Below are 16718 nucleotides of genomic sequence, written 5' to 3' on the forward strand. Positions count from 1 at the left end.
AGAGAGACAGAAGACTCCGAACTTCAGACACCTCTATAGCCACATAGTGAGTGCCAGGCCAGTATGAGATAGCCAAGACCTTGGAGAGGAAAGGAGATAGAAGGAAGAAGGGGATGGGAAGGGAGGACACAGAAATTAAATATGTGTTTCTCATGGTCTTGGGTGCTGGAAGTCTGTGGTCAGGCTGCCAGTGTGGGATTTCCCAGGCCTTCTTCCAGGTCTATATCATCTACCTCAGACACCCTCACATGGCAGAGAGCAGAGAAGGAAAGCAATTCCTCATGAGACGCTTATGTGAGCACCAATCCCATTAATGAGAGGTGCACCCCACGACCTCGTTTGGTTCTCTTGATTTTTTACCTCCTAATACCATCTAAGAGGGTTGTTGCCTGAGGTGTCTTCACATGTTTCAGGAACACGTTGACATTCAGTAGCCATCGTAGCTATCCAGGTCCCCACAGAGGAAAGTTTCAAGGACCTCTTCATATCAGCGACCTCATACATTTCTTTATCACTGCTTGACTTATGTTAGGATCGATGGGAAAAATCAGCAGTTATGGTGTCTCCACTCTTCCACAGACTAATAAGCGAGGTTCCGTTTTCCCACCAAGGGTATAGTTCTGATAGCTGGGTCTCAGGCATGGGTCTATAAACCTAGCTACTCAGGAATCTAAGGAGGGGAATCTAAATTGAAGGCCTGCCTAGACTACAGAGTGAGTTCAAGGCCAGCTTTGGCAACTTAATGAGACTCTGCCTCAAAATAAGAAAAATCAGAAAGAGGAATGGAGATATATTGCCGTGGTTGAACACTTGTTTAGCATGGTCCCAGGATGGTACCACCCACAATGGGCCCTCCCCCTTGATCACTAATTGATAAAATGCCTCACAGCTGGATCTCGTGGAGGCATTTCCTCAAGGGAGGCTCCTTTCTCTGTGATAACTTCAGCCCGTGTTGTGCTGACACACAAAGCCAGCCAGTACAGTGGCACTGGGAATAACTGTGCTATCACAGAAAAGCAACACCTACAGAAGCAAGTTGAGGTGATCATGAAACGGAAGCCAGGACTCCTCCTTTGCTTCAACTTCAAAAACAAAAGCAGGCAAGCAAGCAAAACTAAATGACTGGAGGGGGGAAAAATATCAAGCATCAAATGTTGGAAAGGAGCAAAGGTGGGGAAGGAGCAGGGACAAGCAGGGGGGAACGGACAAGCGGTGGTGGGGGTGGAGGTGGGGCATAGACAAGCAGTGGGGGGCAGGGACAGAGATGAACTTTCAAGGCACACTGAACACATCCTGCCAAGTAAGGCTCAGGGCAGGCCCTGGTCATCTTCCCCCACACGAAGGCTGAAACAATAAAACACTTTGCCTCTGAGTTTTTCAGCCTGGCCTTGGCTTGACAAAGTCCTCCAGTGGAACTGATTAAAGCTGGGGTGGATGGAGGCATGGAAAGGGCCTTCAGTGTGGGAGCCAGCTGCCCAGGCTTGCTTGTGGGTAGCAGATCTGAAGCATCTGCGTGAAGAATGCAGAGTTGGGTCTCCTTTCTTCCAGGAACTCAGACTAAGGGTCTAGAATGTGATGGAAGGATCTGTGTTCTTAAAAAGTTTTTTTAGTTTTAAACATATTATGATTATACTGTGAGGGGGGCATACCTTCCATGATGTGTGTGTGTTCACTTCCTTCCTTCCTTCCCTCCTTCCCTCCTTCCTTCCTCTGTGGATTCCTAGGCTTGAACACAGGCTAGACTTGTATGGCAAGTGCTTTTATCCACTGAGACATCTCACTACCCCAATTCCATTTTATTTCTAATTGCTACATAATTATAACATAGTTTAATTATACATATTTATGGGGTGTATGTGATTGTCTGATATGTATATATATATTATATGTATATATATTATATATGTAGCATATATTTTATATATATATGTGTGTGTGTGTGTGTGTGTGTGTGTGTGTGTGTGTGTTCTATAGTGATCACATCAAAGTAATTAACACATGTATTACTGAAGCCTTTATTTCTTTATGCTGAGAATATCTGATATCTTTTTTAAGTTTTTAAATTATATCTTTATAGCCAATGGAAGCATACATCCTTAATTCTGGCATTTGGCAGACCAAGATGGACCAACCTCTGTGAGTTCAAGGCCAGCCTGGTCTATATAGTGAGTTCCAGGACAGCCAGGGCTACATAGTGATCTGTCTCAAGAACAATTTATCACATTTAAATGTATATATCTATTTCTTTTGTGTGTTTGTATGCAGGTGGGCATGTGCACACCACCTTGCACGTGTGGGGATGCGGGGATCAGAGGACAATTTGCTCTCTCAACTAGTTGGGTCCTGCAAGTTGATCTTGGGTCACCATGCTTGGCAGAAAGTGTCTTTACCTGCTGAGTTGTCTCACCACCCTTTGGAATTTTTTGTTCTAGCTACTTCAAAATATACAATATCTTTATAGCCAATGGAAGCATACATCCTTAATTCTGGCATTTGGCAGACCAAGATGGGCCAACTTCTGTGAGTTCAAGACCATCCTGGGCTGGTAGCCCTGGGTTCTATAAGAGAGCAGGCTGAGCAAGCCAGGGGAATCAAGCCAGTAAGGAACATCCCTCCACGGCCTCTGCATCAGCTCCTGCTTCCTGACCTGCTTGAGTTCCAGTCCTGACTTCCTTTGGTGATGAACAGCAACATGGAAACTGAGTAAACCCTTTCCTCCCCAACTTGCTTCTTGGTTATGATGTTTGTGCAGGAATAGAAGCCCTGACCAAGACACCCAACATCGCCTACAAGACAAAGCTAACCGTTAAATCCTCTTCTCCAGTAACTACGTGGAGGGAGCCAATCAATACCAGGGCCACCTTCTGTGTGGCCGTAGTTTAAGTTAGCAAAGGAACTTGATGGGAGGTGTGTGAGAGGAAAGATGGGGATGATGCTTCCAATGGTAGAAGACAATTCTAAGCAATACTCAAACTATACAAGCCTTGGTCATTACAGAGTTTTCACAGCATATTCAAAGTGTGGAATATACCACCCAAACCCAAAACAATGTGCTAAATCAATTTCCAACAATAATGAGCTACGTGAGGTTATAGCACCCCCAGCAAACAAGGTGATTGTACTGTCAAAGACCCCTGCCTTTACTGAGCAACAGTAGCCTGAACGAGCAGTCAGGTCAGAAGCTCCTCCACGCATGCTGGGGCTGAGAGCATGAAGCCAGTGCAGGCCTCTGCTCACTCTTGTGTCCTCTGCTTGTGGCCTTGTGTGAGGCCCTGCTTTTGCAGGCAAGGACAGTGTGGCATACGCTCCCAGAATTGCCTTCCCTTCTGAGCTGGCTCTGCTGGGGCATCCGGAGACAATGAAGTAGACACTACTTAGCTGAGTGGGAAGAGGGCCTACTCAGCTCTCCTGGGTCTGGCCGCATTTGTGTATGTGTTTGTGTGTGTATATGTGTGTGTGTTTGTGTGTGTGTGTATCTGACACCTTAAGGTTCTTGGCACCAATATCTCCATCCAAATTCCAGCCCTAAGACACTGGTCCAAACTATGGCATTCTTCTAGTAGCCTAAGGCAGTGTCCCCAGGATGACCTAGGCCACCTTGAGTTCGTCTAGAAAAGCTCAAGGCTGGCAAAAGAATGTACCCTGTGTTCCAGCGAATACCTGGCCATGGGCCCTTAATATCCTTTCTTCTGAGCATTTATTTAAAACATCTTAGACCTACAAATCCTTCCTGGCCCCTCTGAGGAGCATCTGGTGTCCTCTCTGAGGACCTGGAAACCATTCCTTAGACTGTAACCATCACAAGTGCAGGGTGTCTGCCCTTGGTCTCTGTGGGAGGGAAGACCCTCGAGCTGGATGAGTGCCAGGTAGTGGGCGCAGAGGACTCATCAAGCCTCCTCACAGTTTGCAGTGGTCATGTCTCTAACTGCTGTAGCCCAGCTCCCACCCCCTCCCCTCTGCACACGCCCCAGCTCCCGCCCCCTCCCCTCTGCACACGCCCCAGCTCCCGCCCCCTCCCCTCTGCACACGCCCCAGCTCCCGCCCCCTCCCTTCTGCACAGGCCCCAGCTCCTGCCCCCTCCCCTCTGCACACGCGCCAGCTCCTGCCCCCTCCCTTCTGCACATGCCCCCTCACTGTTGTCCAAACCTTGCTTTACTCTGCTCTTTCCTCACTGAGCAGCTACTTGTCTATCTTCACCATCCCTTCTGGCTATCACGTGTTTGTCCTGCCTCTTTCCTTATAAGGAAGACTTTGCTGTAACTTAAGGGGAAAGCACATAAACTTTTTCCTCTTTGCTGCTCGGCTTCTGTGAGCAGCTTATTTAATCACTGCCTACTATGTGATATGTACCACATGTTTCTTTTCTCTTTCTTTTTTCTTTTTTGGTTTTTCCAGACATGGTTTCTCTGTGTAGTCTTGACTCTCCTGGAACTCGATCTATAGACCAGGCTGGCCTTGAACTCTCAGAGTTCTGACTGTCTCTGCCTCCTGAGTGCTGGGATTAAAGGCATGTACCACCACCTCTCAGCTTGTACTTAACTGAAACCCCTCGAAAATTTCCTTATTATAAATGGATCATATGTTCACCACAGAAAATGAGAATATAATATACACAATACAAACCACAGGGTGTGGCCTTGAAACCGACACCTGTGCCTCCTACCTCTGCTCCACCATGCTCCCTGCAACAGTGCTCTGTATCACTACAGCCCAGGATCTATGGAGTCAATTGACCATGGCAGATTCTCTAACACTGTGAGCCAATATGCAATTCTCCTCAAAGTTGATTTGCTAAACTGTTTCATCACAGCAAGAAAAGGTAACAAGCCTGTGTGTTACTTTGTCTGCTTACCTTTTGTTTGAGATGTGGGGATCTCATGTAGTCCAGGTTAGCTTTGAACTCACTGACCTCAAAGCTTCACTTTGCATACCTCACCTTCCTGGCTCTCTGCCTCTCTCTCTAGCCCAGAAGAGAGGATAATTCTGAAGGAAGTATTTCCTCTGCTGGGATTACACCAGACAACAATTATGGCAATTGGCCTAACACATACTATGAAACATAACTTTGAAATAAAAATACGGAATCATTATTTTCAATGGGCATCTTCTTGCTTGACATTTTCTTGTGTCATTCTTCAGAAGTGTGATTTAAGCTGCACAACATTCTCTTGGGTGGATGCACCAATAATGTCTTAATTAATGTCTTAATGTCTCCCTTCCCCTACCATTGGTATTTTCCCATCACAGGTTATAATACGTATCTCCTGTTGCTGTAATAAAATGCCGTGACCAAATGCAGCTTAAAAAATATCTGCTGGGTGTGGTGGCACATGCCTTTAATCGCAGCACTTGGGAGACAGAGGCAGGTGAATTTCTGCATGTGTTCTTTAGTCCCAGCCAACCTTTGTCTTGACCTGTGGGCTCTCTCTCATTCTCTCACTTGATCCCTCATCTCATTGTCCCAGTTACCAATGACAGTCTATGTGCTCTTATGGTCACATGCCTCCCACTAGCTCCATTCTAAGGTATCACCATTCCATGTCTCCATTTAGACACGTGGATGTCTCACAACTACATAAAAAACTCCACAAAGGCAAATGCAGTCCAATGGGTAACATCTCCCCATCTGCCAATCTGCAGGGATTCCTGTTTCCTATTCTGGCTCAAGCCAGAAACCTAGTGGACTGCTTATGTTCCATTACACATCTTGCCAAGTCCTGCTGATCTACCTTTGAGCGCCAGAATTCATCCTCACTGTTACCTCAAGACCAGACTGCCCTCATCTGAACACACACATCTGAAAATGAGCCCCCCACCCCCCACCCCCAGCCCCAACCCCAACCCCCACTCCCCACCCACACCCACTGTCTTTAGCGCTCCTTATGATGGCTAAGACACGCAGCTCTCTTCTTGACACCATATGCTCTAAACTTATTGGACTATAGGTCAACTTCCTACTGACTTTGTATGTGTCATTTATCACATAGTCCTGTCACACAGCCTAGTTTGCATATTGCCTTATGTAATAGACTTTTCAAAAGTTGTGTCTAGTTTAGTGCTAGTCTCCACCATGGTCAGAGAACCTTCTATATGCAGTGGCCAAACATTAGTGTGGAGATTCATAACTGGTCAAAGAGCTCAGAATAAGTGACTGTTGGGTGCCCAGTCTGAAACTGAACATCTATATAGCCCTTCAAGGCTCATAGCATTTCTAAAAATGGGGCAGAATGGATGGAAGAGCTGAGGGGTGGGTAGGAACACTGTGAAACAGTCTCCTGGATCTGGCCCAGCTGTCATGGTTCATGAACTCTGAGTGTCAGCGGCTGCTTGCACAAGCCTGAGCCCAACAATATTCTTTCATGGGTGGCAGGAGTGGGCAGGATTATAAAGCCCCACTCTCCCTCAGGAATTCTGGGCAAAGGAGATCACATTCCCTAGTGCTGAAGCCACTCTCAAAGTGCCCTTGCTCAAGTAACTGACACCCTCTCACATGCTCATAAGGCGACCCTAATTAAATGCAATGGGGCAAGGCTGGAGCGATAGCCCAGTGGTTAAGAGCACTGGTTGCTCTCCCAGAGGACCTGCACTCTGTTCCCAGCACCTACATGGCGGCTCACAAGTTTCTGTAAGTCCAGTTCCAGGGATCTTCTGATGTCCTCTTTTGCCTAAATGGGCACCAGGCATTCATGTGGCACATATACATCCACATAGGCAAAACAAACATCAGTAAACATTGTTAAAAAAAAGAGGAGGAGGAGGAGAAGAAAGAAAGAAAGAAAGAAAGAAAGAAAGAAAGAAAGAAAAAGAAAGAAAGAAAGAAAAAAAGAAAGAAAGAAAGAGAGGGAGGGTTTATTTTCACTAGGTTCATCATGACAGGGCAGTAATGGCAGCCAGAGTTTGTGGTGGTGGCTGGTCACAATGTAGCCACAGTCAGGAAACATCTGGTGCTGGGTGTCCTGTTTTATAACACAGTATAGTGCAGCATAATGTGGCAGTGGGAACAACCCGGGGGCGGGCAGGGGGTGGCAGCAACTGGCCAAGATGTCCCCCTGAACAATCAAGCCATGTATTAGGCTTAGTACAAAAGGAGGGTAGCCAGGGAGCACATCCCCTAAAAATAAAATAAAATAAAATAAAATAAAATAAAAACATTGGGAATGGAAAACTTTCAGTTTTCCAGGGAAGCAGATTGGACTCTGCAGAAGGAGCTACTGACAATGGGCTTCTAGTCATCGATGGCTCTGACAAAGGGAAGATATGCTCAGAGCTGAGTGCCTTCCTGGAGTTTCCTCAAGGTCTCACTAAATATAGTAAAACTAACATAGCAGCCAGTCAGAATCCAGCCCATGTAACTTTCTTTACTTGTTTTTGTCAAGCATTTAGTTACCGTATCGAGGAAAGTAATTATTGCAATCACAGTTACATTTTGAGGTCTGTCACTTAATTTGTCCTGGTTTAATCCCCAGCACCTGTAAGACAGAGGGCAGGATGGGAAGAGAGCAGGAGAGAGCTTGGTGAGGTAGTATTTCAGCTACCTGCAGTCAATGTACTATATGAATACTGTATTCTTTCTGTAGTCGGGAGATGGACTGACTAACTCTGTCAGGTACCAGGTTGGTGGGCACTGGAGCACTAACTCTGTAAAAGGCAGTTTCCTTCTTGTCTGTGTTTCTTGTCCAGTTGCTGCGATAAATTACCCTGACAGAAGCAACTAAAGGGGCAGAGGGTTTGTTTTGGTTCACAGTTCCAAAGGGATTCAGTCAACTCTGCTGGGGAAGATATGGCAGCAGGCAGGAAACGCATGGAGGCCATATGCTGTGTGGCCACACTTCATCCACACCCAGGAAGCAAAGTGTGGGCAGGAAATGGGGCTGATGATGTTTCAAGGCTTCCCCTGCAGGAGCCCTCACCCTGTGCCAGCCACGGGAAAGAGAGCAGGAAACTGCCACTCCACTCAGGCTGGTCACTGTCCTTGAATATACTTGCAGCTGTTTGGTTTCAGGCCCAGGACAGGCACTGAGGTGCATATGTTACTTACCAAAGCAGACCTGGCCTCCAGGTTCTCCCAGCATCCCTCAGTCCCTACCTGGCATACCCTGTGCCCAAACTTGAACTTGAACTTTGCAGCACAGCGGCTGGGCTGCTCTTTCCCCAGAGGCCCTTCCCTATACAATCCAGACATTTTGGTCGGTCTCTCTCTCTCTCTCTCTTTCTCTCTCTCTCTCCTTCTCTTCCCTCTCTCCCTTCCCCACTCTCCTCTCTCTTTTCTCTCTCTGCACACACCCTCTTTCTTCCTTTCTCTTCCCTCTCTCCTCTCTCTCCTAGTCCATTGTAGTCTCCCCTCCCCCAGCCTGAAACCTGCTTGTTCAGGGGTGGAGCTTCCCGCTCAATCGTTCTGCCACGCCCACTGCTGGAACCTGCCGGCTTTGCTGTTTGGAGCCATACACGTGGTCACCCTGCTACTGGATTCCGAGATTATTTGGCGGGAATCGGGCCCCCTTCCCCTGCTTCATAACTGCGTGCAGAACAGTAAATTTGAGCTTTGATCAGAATGCCTGTCTTAGCTACATTTCTTTCTCTCGTCGCCTAGCCCCTCTTCTCTTCCAGGTTTCCAAAATGCCTTTCCAGGCTAGAACCCAGGCTGCGATCTGCTGGCGGGACACAACAGTCCATGATGACTTCCCTAGTCCATTGAACCGGAAGAGGTCAGCTCAGGACCTTTTGAAAATTCCATCAGGCACCCCTCCCCTCCTGGAAGAAGAGGTGAGGAAACAGTCTGGAAGAGAGAGGCTGACTAAGCCCCTACGACCTCATTCCCTAAAGACCGATTAGTTTAAAGGGTGCACTGTTCTGCCAATCATATTGTGCCTAGTTGCTGATGCTCTATTCTGCCCCTGGAAACTGTATAAAAACTCATTGACCAAGCCACCTGGGGTCGTTGCCTCTTCTGGTGCAGGACTACTCCAGGGCTCTGAAACGATAAATTCCTCTTGCTTTTGCATCAATCCCCAGCTTCGCGTGGTTCACCCCGGTAGTTAAGGCTCACTAGAGTCTTACAAACCCACCCACCTGAGAGCAGATTCCCAATAAACCTGCGTTTAATCTAATCTAATCTGCTTGAATTGGCTCATTTCACTGGCGGAGAAATGTGGCATCATCACATTTCATAAAATCCTTCTTCCCTCTCCCAACACATTCCAGCTTTGTGCCCAGCCTTACTGCCCAGTAGTTTAAAGCACCTAATCAGAGTGTAAATAACCACACACAGGAGACAAAAAGGACAGAGTAGTATAAAAAGCTCCGCTCCATTACATAGGAGAATATCCAGCTGAGCCTGCTGGTAGGTACCACAGACTGCTTCCTACAGAAGATATCCTGGGGGTCTCCCATTCATTTTCTTATTTTTTTCATTTTAAAGATCCATTTATTTCATATATATAAGTACACTGTTGCTGTCTTCAGATACACCAGAAGAGGGCATTAGATCCCATTACAGATGGTTGTGAGCCACCATGTGGTTGCTGGGAATTGAAATCAGGACCTCTGGAAGAGAAATCAGTGCTCTTAACTCTGAGCTATCTCTCCAGCCCTCTTATTTTTTCTTTTAAGCTTTATTTATTTACTATATATCCAGTGTTCTTCCTGTATGTATGCCTGCAGGCCAGAAAATGGCACCAGATCTCATTATAGATGGTTGTGAGCCACCATATGGTTGCTGGGAATTGAACTCAGGATCTCTGGAAGAGCAGTCAGGATTCTCTTAACCTGTGAGCTATCTCTCAAGCCCCCAGGGTCTCATTTCTTAAACTTGAGAGCCTGTGACACCAAAAGTGACCCAGCCCCTTCTTCCAGCCAGGTTCTACCCCCTCCTTCCCAAGGTTCCACAGCCTTCCAGTGTCACCAGATAGAGGCCAATTGTTCAAAACGCTTCAGATTCAGACCTAACACCCATACAATAGGAAAATCAAATAATACCATGTATATCTGGTATAGCTACATAGGTTTGTCCCCCGCCCGCCCCCCCCCCCCCAGCTACATGAAAGCCGTAGTTTTGACTTTTCAGTATTAGCTCTGTTTGCACCTGTTGGCAAGCAACAGAGAAAAGTGGAAGTTGGTGCCTGTAACTGACACTGCAGTTCCTAAACGTGGTAGGTCTTGGTCCCAGGTTTCATCTCTGGCCTCCAGAATACTACGCAGATAATGGCTGCTATGTGCAAAGGGAAGATAAGAGGGAGGGTACAGCCAGAGGCATCTGTAAGCCTCAAGGAGACAAAGTAGTAGGTTGAACATGGCCATCCATGAGAGAAGAAAGGCGGGGAGCGAGAGAAAGAGAGTAAGGGCAAAGGAGAGGGAGAGAGAAGGAGGTGGGAGGTGGGACAATGTTGCATGGGAATGAGAAGATGGCGGGGGTGGCAGTGGAGGTGGGGGTGGGTGAGTCTGTGAACTGGAGAAGTTTAGGGTAGGAGGCAGGGTGGGAAGAGCTGAGGAGTCAGGAAGCCCACACTGTGTTTGTAGCTTTGCAAGTCTGGAGGGCAGCTCGCACTTTGTTATGCTAATAGGCATCTCACTTAGCCTTTAGTCCGGAGGTTTCTTTTTTTTAAACCTGAAAACAAGCTTCCTGACCGTGGCGTTCCTCCTGAACAGGCAAAAGTAAGTAATACAAAAGGCAAAATAAACAAACAAACAAACAAACAAATGTCAGTTGAATTCGTAACTTTTGTTTGTTGAGACTCTGTAGCCTTTGCTGGCCTGGTGCTTGCTTCTTTTGTAAACCAGGATGGCCTAGAACTCACAGAGATCTACCTGCCTCCGCTTTCAGAGCTCTGGAGTTTTGGGATTAAAGATGGGTGTCATCGCCTGATAAAGCTTGTCCCCTCCACTCTCCTTTTAGATCAGAAAAACAAAACAGAAAGGGTCTAGGAAACCTCTGTTTGCATCTCATTGGCCAAAAAGACCGTGTAGCTATCCTAGCCGCAAGCTGGGCCCCCAGGGAGGAAAACAGCTTTTGGAGGGTCGTGGCTGCCTCCCGCAGTTATCTTCTCTAAGTTGAAACATTCCCTTACTGGAAAGAGAGAGGCTCCTAAAACTCAGGAAGCTAAGGAAATTTACTTTCCAGGCTGAGATTTGCAAAAAGTTAAACTCACTAGGGTTTAAGGTAAGTCTGCACTAAGCAACTGCTGCGGGAGAGGGGAGCCGGTGGGGTAGAACTGGCTTCAAGCTGGGCTTGCCACTTAGCAATGCAGCAGCCTTTGACTCCCGGCTCCTGTTAGTAACTTCAATCAGCTCAATGCTTTCCCTTGCAACGCAGACCTTTGGTCTGTTGTTGTTAAGGCCATATCTGGGGTGAAGGGATGTTTTAAGTTTCCCTGGAAGTCACACAGCCTCACACAGAACAAAACAGTGCCCTCCCCGCCAAAACCCAACAAATTCTTAATCGATATTGTAGTATCTACTCCAGAGGTAAATCTGTAGTTATTAGCAATGTTGGCAGTACCAGACTCCATTTAACCGAGGGCTTTTATCCTTAAACTCTCATTAAACCAAGTCAGAGCTGAAGAAACGAGCGAGTCTGGGCTTCTCAAACTAGTTGTGGCTCCCGTTTCTCAGGTTCTTTTTTATTTCTTATTTTTTCCTCCCAGTGCACAGTTTCAAAGATAGACTCAGGAATCAAAACCATGGAAGTGTCTGTAGTGGTTCACAAAGAAAACCCACTCAGAATGTGGCGTTTAATCCTGAGAGCGTTCTGCGATGTGGGAGCATTTAGGAAGGAGAGGCTTACTTCACTCAAGTCTGTACTGTCTGTTAGCTACTTAACAGGCTGGCCTGTTTAAAGGCTTTAAGGCTCCTTATCTGTTAACTTTCCCTCCGTGACTTGACTACATTAAAGCATGTTAAATGAAACTCAAATCTAACTTTTTTTTTTTTTTTTTTGGTTTTTCTAGACAGGGTTCAAGTCTAACTTTTAACACCTTAGCAGACAAAGATGATGAATATTTTCAAAAGAAATGTGGGGTTTTGCCGGGCGTGGTGGCGCACGCCTTTAATCCCAGCACTGGGGAGGCAGAGGCAGGCGGATTTCAGAGTTCGAGGCCAGTCTGGTCTACGAAGTGAGTTCCAGGACAGCCAGGGCTACACAGAGAAACCCTGTCTCGAAAAAAAAAAAAAAAAAAAAAAAAAAAAAAAAGTGGGTTTTTTTTCCCCATTCATGAAATAAATACAAATAAGACTTATCATGGTTGGAGCCTTCCTCTCCATCCAAAATACTTCGAAGAGCTATTAGCCCTAAAAAGATGAGAAAAGAAATATGTGGTTTTCAAACACTAATAGATTCTGCAACAGAGGAAATCTTAAACATTTTCTTAAAAATTAATTTTATTGGAAAATCTTATGAGTGTTTTATCCGTACATATGTATGTGCACCACTTGCATGCCTGGTGGCCTGTGAAGGTCAGTGTAACAGGCCCCAGACCTTAGTAGTTCCCTAGATCTTAGCACAATGGACTCCATGATGGAAATATATTCAGGCCATAAAACTCAGCACATGGACAATTTCATCTGCCATCCCTCAAAAACCATAGTTCACATGTACTAACTATGCTTTTTTGGCGTCTGTAGTTCCATTTCTAGCTAACTGTTCTTGTTAACTGAAGTATGTCAACTTAGTTTTGTACTTAAAAGTTCACCCTGAGAAAGGCTTGGTGCCTTACTGGGATCCTGAACACCCAGATGGATAACAAAGACTTTCTTTTAGCTTAAACCTGTGTCTGAGCCGTCTTCTCGGGTGGATGCTCCACAAGTCAGAGAGGTTGTTGGATTCTTGGAACAGTATGCGAGATACCATGTGGTGTTGGGAATTGAACCCAGGTTCTCTGCAAGAGCACCAAGTTTTTAATAACTGCTGAGCCATCTCTCCAGCTCCAGGGGAACAGTACAAGTTTTCTAACTGAAGGTTTCATTTTTTTTCCTTTGCTCCTAAATGAGAAATTTGTTCAAACAGGAAGATATAAGGAATGTGTTAAAATTCAACCAGAGGAAGATAGTGTAGAGTTTTTCTTAAGGTCGCTTGCTTTTTGAATCAAAGGCCAGGGTCATTAACTGTGTCACAATGAGTAAATTACTCAGCTTATCTATATGCCTCGGTTTCCCATTATGTAAATTGGGAATCCCGTTAGTATGCACTGGAGAGATGATTGTGATAAGTTAATCTCCACAAAGAATAGCAGAGCATAGGGCAGCTCTTGGCAGACAGAAACACCGGTTGTCATTTTACCCGTTAGGAATTCTTCCCCAGGGAACCTGAAGGGTTCGATTTTGGGCCACGTTTATCAGCAACCATCAAAGCCCAGTGCATGGAGGGTTTCCTAACTTAAGATAGCTTAGGTCATCCAGACGTGTGAAAGTTAGCACTTCCGGTCTGGGCAGATAGAATGCCAGCCACGTGAAGGAAGGCAGGTTTAACTGTGTGCAGGTGGTCACTTTTTGGGCCTAGAGGAGTAGTTCTTTTGATTTCTATCTCAGTGAGCAGGCTTTGGGGAGCTAGGTGTTCCAGGCACAGGTTCCCACTGATTGATAAAATAATTTAAAGCCCAGCCACACTCTGGCTAGGTTTATAATAATAAGTCTTTACTGCAGCACCTGGGGGGGGGGATGCCAGAGCCGGAAAAACAAAAGTAATTTTACAAAGTGGCCACTGGGATTATCCTGGGGGCTCCTACTTGCAAACAGATCTAGAAATGATAATCCAGGAATTATATAACTTTACTCATTCATGATTAGCTATGGTTGGAATCCAACTATTCAAAATTCTTGCTTGGATATTAATTCATTGTTAAATTCCACTAAAAATAGTAAATGTATATAACTCAAGATTTCTAGTAATAATTTATTGTAAATAAACACAACAGATGTAAGGTTGATTGTGTGCAACTGGAGGTAAAAAAGAAAAAGCCTTTATATTTAAAAAAAAAAAGGGGGGGCTTAAATAGATCTATATGAAAAAGCATTCTTTGAAGTTACCAATTAGTGAATCTTTAAAAGGTCAGTGTTGTGATTAGTAATACTTCCCAGGAATAGGAGTAATTTTAAGCTTTTCTGAATAACTGAACCATAATGCCATTGCTATTAGATGAATTTCTCAGAATTTAAGGGCAAAAAAAAAAGTCTTAAAATCCAAAATTATTGCTGTGCATCTATATTTCTACTACCGCATATATTATTTAAAGAAAAAAGAATTATCATCCTTTAAATGCCAGTGAACTTATTTTTCTCGAGTACTTAGCAAAAGGCCCTGGATCCCGTAAGGGATGAAGTGAGGGAAGGGGGAGGAGAGGATGGCGCAGGCTCTCCGGGGTCAGATTAGCTTGTCACGTAGGAAAGGTCAGCGCAGGGCCGCGATGGTTCCTTATCTCAAGGCATAATCTGGGCTGTGGGGCTTGTGCAAATTCTTTTCTCCGGCGCGCTCCTGGGGGGCAGTGGGGTCTGGTGGTGTCCGGGGTCGGGTGGGGTGGGGTGGGGTGGGAAGCCGGCGTCCCCAGGTTTGCAGAGCATCATCTCCTTCCCCACCGGGAGGTCCGGAGGCCGCACCCACCCGGGCGATTTTTCCAGAGGCCCGAGGCGGGGATGCCGCGCAGGTCGACCTTAAAGGAGCCGGCTCGCTCAGCGCGAGGCCCCCGCGGCTTACTCGCTTCTATTCCCGGCTAAGCCAAGGTCACTCTTTAATACGGCCCGACCGAGCGGGCGTGCTGCGGGCGGCGACGGGCGAGCGAGCGGGCAGCGCGCACCTGCGGGCGAGCGGGCGGCCGCGGCCCCGAGGCGGGGCGGCTCCCGGCGAGGAGGCGCCGCGGCGCACGAGGCCGGCCGGCCGGCGGGGCGGGGGGATTCGCGGTGGGCGCGCCGCGGCGCTAGTGCGTCACGCCGGCGGAGGGACGGTGGGCTGCGGACGAGCCGCGCGTGCCGGGGTCGGCGGCGGCAACGGCGGCGGCGGGGAGCGGCCGCTCGGTCATTCGCGCTCCGCCTTCGGGCCCCCGCGGCGCGGCTGAGGTGAGTGCGCGGCGCGTGGCGTGCGAGGCCGAGCCGCGGGGCGGCCGCGGGCTTCCTCGGGTGGCGGCGACCCCAGGTGCGCCGGCCTCCATTTTGTGTGAGGGAATGTCGCGCTCGCCCTCCCGGGGTCGCGGCGGGGACGGCGGCTGCCGAGCCGCCCCCTCCCGTGTCCCCACCTGGGATCCTCCGGGTAGCGGGACCCGCGCGGCGTGGGGGTGGGGCTCGGGCTCGGCCGCGCAGCACCTCCCTCTCGGCTTGCTCGCCCGACCCGGACTAGGTATTGTATGGAGTCCTCGCTTCTCTTAGAATTCGGGTCACTGCTGTTCCGTCCCAGGGTTCTCAGCCGCCCATCACGCAGAGCTTGGAGAGAGAGAGAGGCCTGTGCCACCGGAGATGGGAGGATGGAGCGAGTCCGGGGTGGCTAGTGGCTCCGGGATCTGGGTCGTATTTTACTACGATTATTGTGCATGGGCAAGAATGACGGAATAGATGAATCCCTTCTGGGAATTTACGCGGCTATCTTATCAAAAGTAGACTCTAACGTAACCACCTGATGCCGGTCTCCCTTTCCCCTTCAGTCGGTCCTTTTAAAAACCCAAATTAAACCGCGGTTACGAGGATTTTGTAGGGAATTGGGAGGGAATTGGGAGACACGCAGCTAAAAGATCACCCAAAGGAAGAGTTTAAATGTAATTCTCTCAGAACTGTGAATGGCTCATTCCAAGATTCTTGAGTATATAGTAATTCTTGTTTAAATTTGTTTTGTAAATGGGCTCCATGCCTTGGGTATTTTATCATTGCATCACAGCAGGGATTAACATCTGGATCGCTGGTTGTTGCATAATACACACATGTGAGCCCTGGAGGAAAATCTTCTAATGGCTCTGGATTTGTTGTGCTTTAAATTTTATTTATTTATTTTCATAAAAGCACATTGTAGGACGTATGTATAGGTACATCTGTTCAAACCATGTCTTGTTCTATGAAGTAATTACAAGGATTATTAATAGTTAGTATGAAATAGATTTGGCTCAAGTATTTATTTACTTACTTTTAATCGTTGCTTCTTTAGAATAGAGGACGTGGTGAAAGGAACCTGAGGGGAGTTCACTAGTAATAAAACTTCAGTACAAATGATGGCAGTCATGCATAGAAATCGAGGGGCTGTCATAGTGGATTCATCTTTAAAATTTATGAGGAGGATCGGGTTGGTGAACCCAGATACAACCCCTATGTGAGTCACCTGCCACTCCAGTGATCATCAATTAAACCTGGACCTGTGTATTTTCTTGGTTCCAAGAGATTTGTTTCTAGTTATTTTGATGCTGTAGGTCTTTTCCATCCTTCAGTAGACTGAGTCCAGTGAATGACTTGACGCTGATTTGGAAGGGGAAAAACAACTTAATGGCTGAATATTTTTGAAAGTAAAAGTTCCCCCATTACCCATGTGAATAAATGAAACTTTAAAAAAATTAGCTAATTGTCTATAAACAAATGGTATTATTTTACGTGCCATCCCTGCAGAAATCCATGCTTCCTATTAATGATGCTTGTTCCACAGTCAGTATTACAGAGGGGAAAGGCCCCTCAGATACTTAATTAAGTCTTAGTCTCTGTTTAGGGGATTCAAGCAATGAAAGACTGTCAGCCAGGGGGCCAGGACCAGTTTAGACCTATTA

At 46.9% G+C, this 16718-nt stretch overlaps 1 protein-coding gene and 1 long non-coding RNA gene across 10 annotated transcripts in view; both read left to right on the forward strand.

Moving 5' to 3' along the window:
• The window catches only part of Gm41028, a 42965-nt gene extending 40402 nt beyond the window's left edge, over positions 1-2563 (forward strand). Inside the window, exons 2-3 of one of the 2 annotated variants that reach the window (XR_873823.1) lie at positions 2078-2136; positions 2433-2563. This is a non-coding gene — a long non-coding RNA (predicted gene, 41028). Of the gene's footprint in view, positions 1-2077 lie in introns of both variants that reach the window. The other variant, XR_873824.1, reaches the window with a different exon arrangement.
• Positions 2564-10614: 8051 nt separating this feature from the next.
• The window catches only part of Fam169a (family with sequence similarity 169, member A), a 63007-nt gene continuing 56903 nt past the window's right edge, over positions 10615-16718 (forward strand). For 3 of the 8 annotated variants that reach the window (XM_030247298.1, XM_030247296.1, XM_030247297.1), the window contains exon 1: positions 14883-15039. The gene's annotated coding sequence lies outside the window, so the exon portion shown is untranslated. Of the gene's footprint in view, positions 10651-14882; positions 15317-16718 lie in introns of those variants that run through there. The other 5 variants (NM_001146045.1, XM_030247299.1, NM_001100458.1 and 2 more) reach the window with 5 other exon arrangements.

Source organism: Mus musculus, chromosome 13, assembly GCF_000001635.26.
Source record: "Mus musculus strain C57BL/6J chromosome 13, GRCm38.p6 C57BL/6J".
NCBI classification, from domain to species: domain Eukaryota; kingdom Metazoa; phylum Chordata; class Mammalia; order Rodentia; family Muridae; genus Mus; species Mus musculus.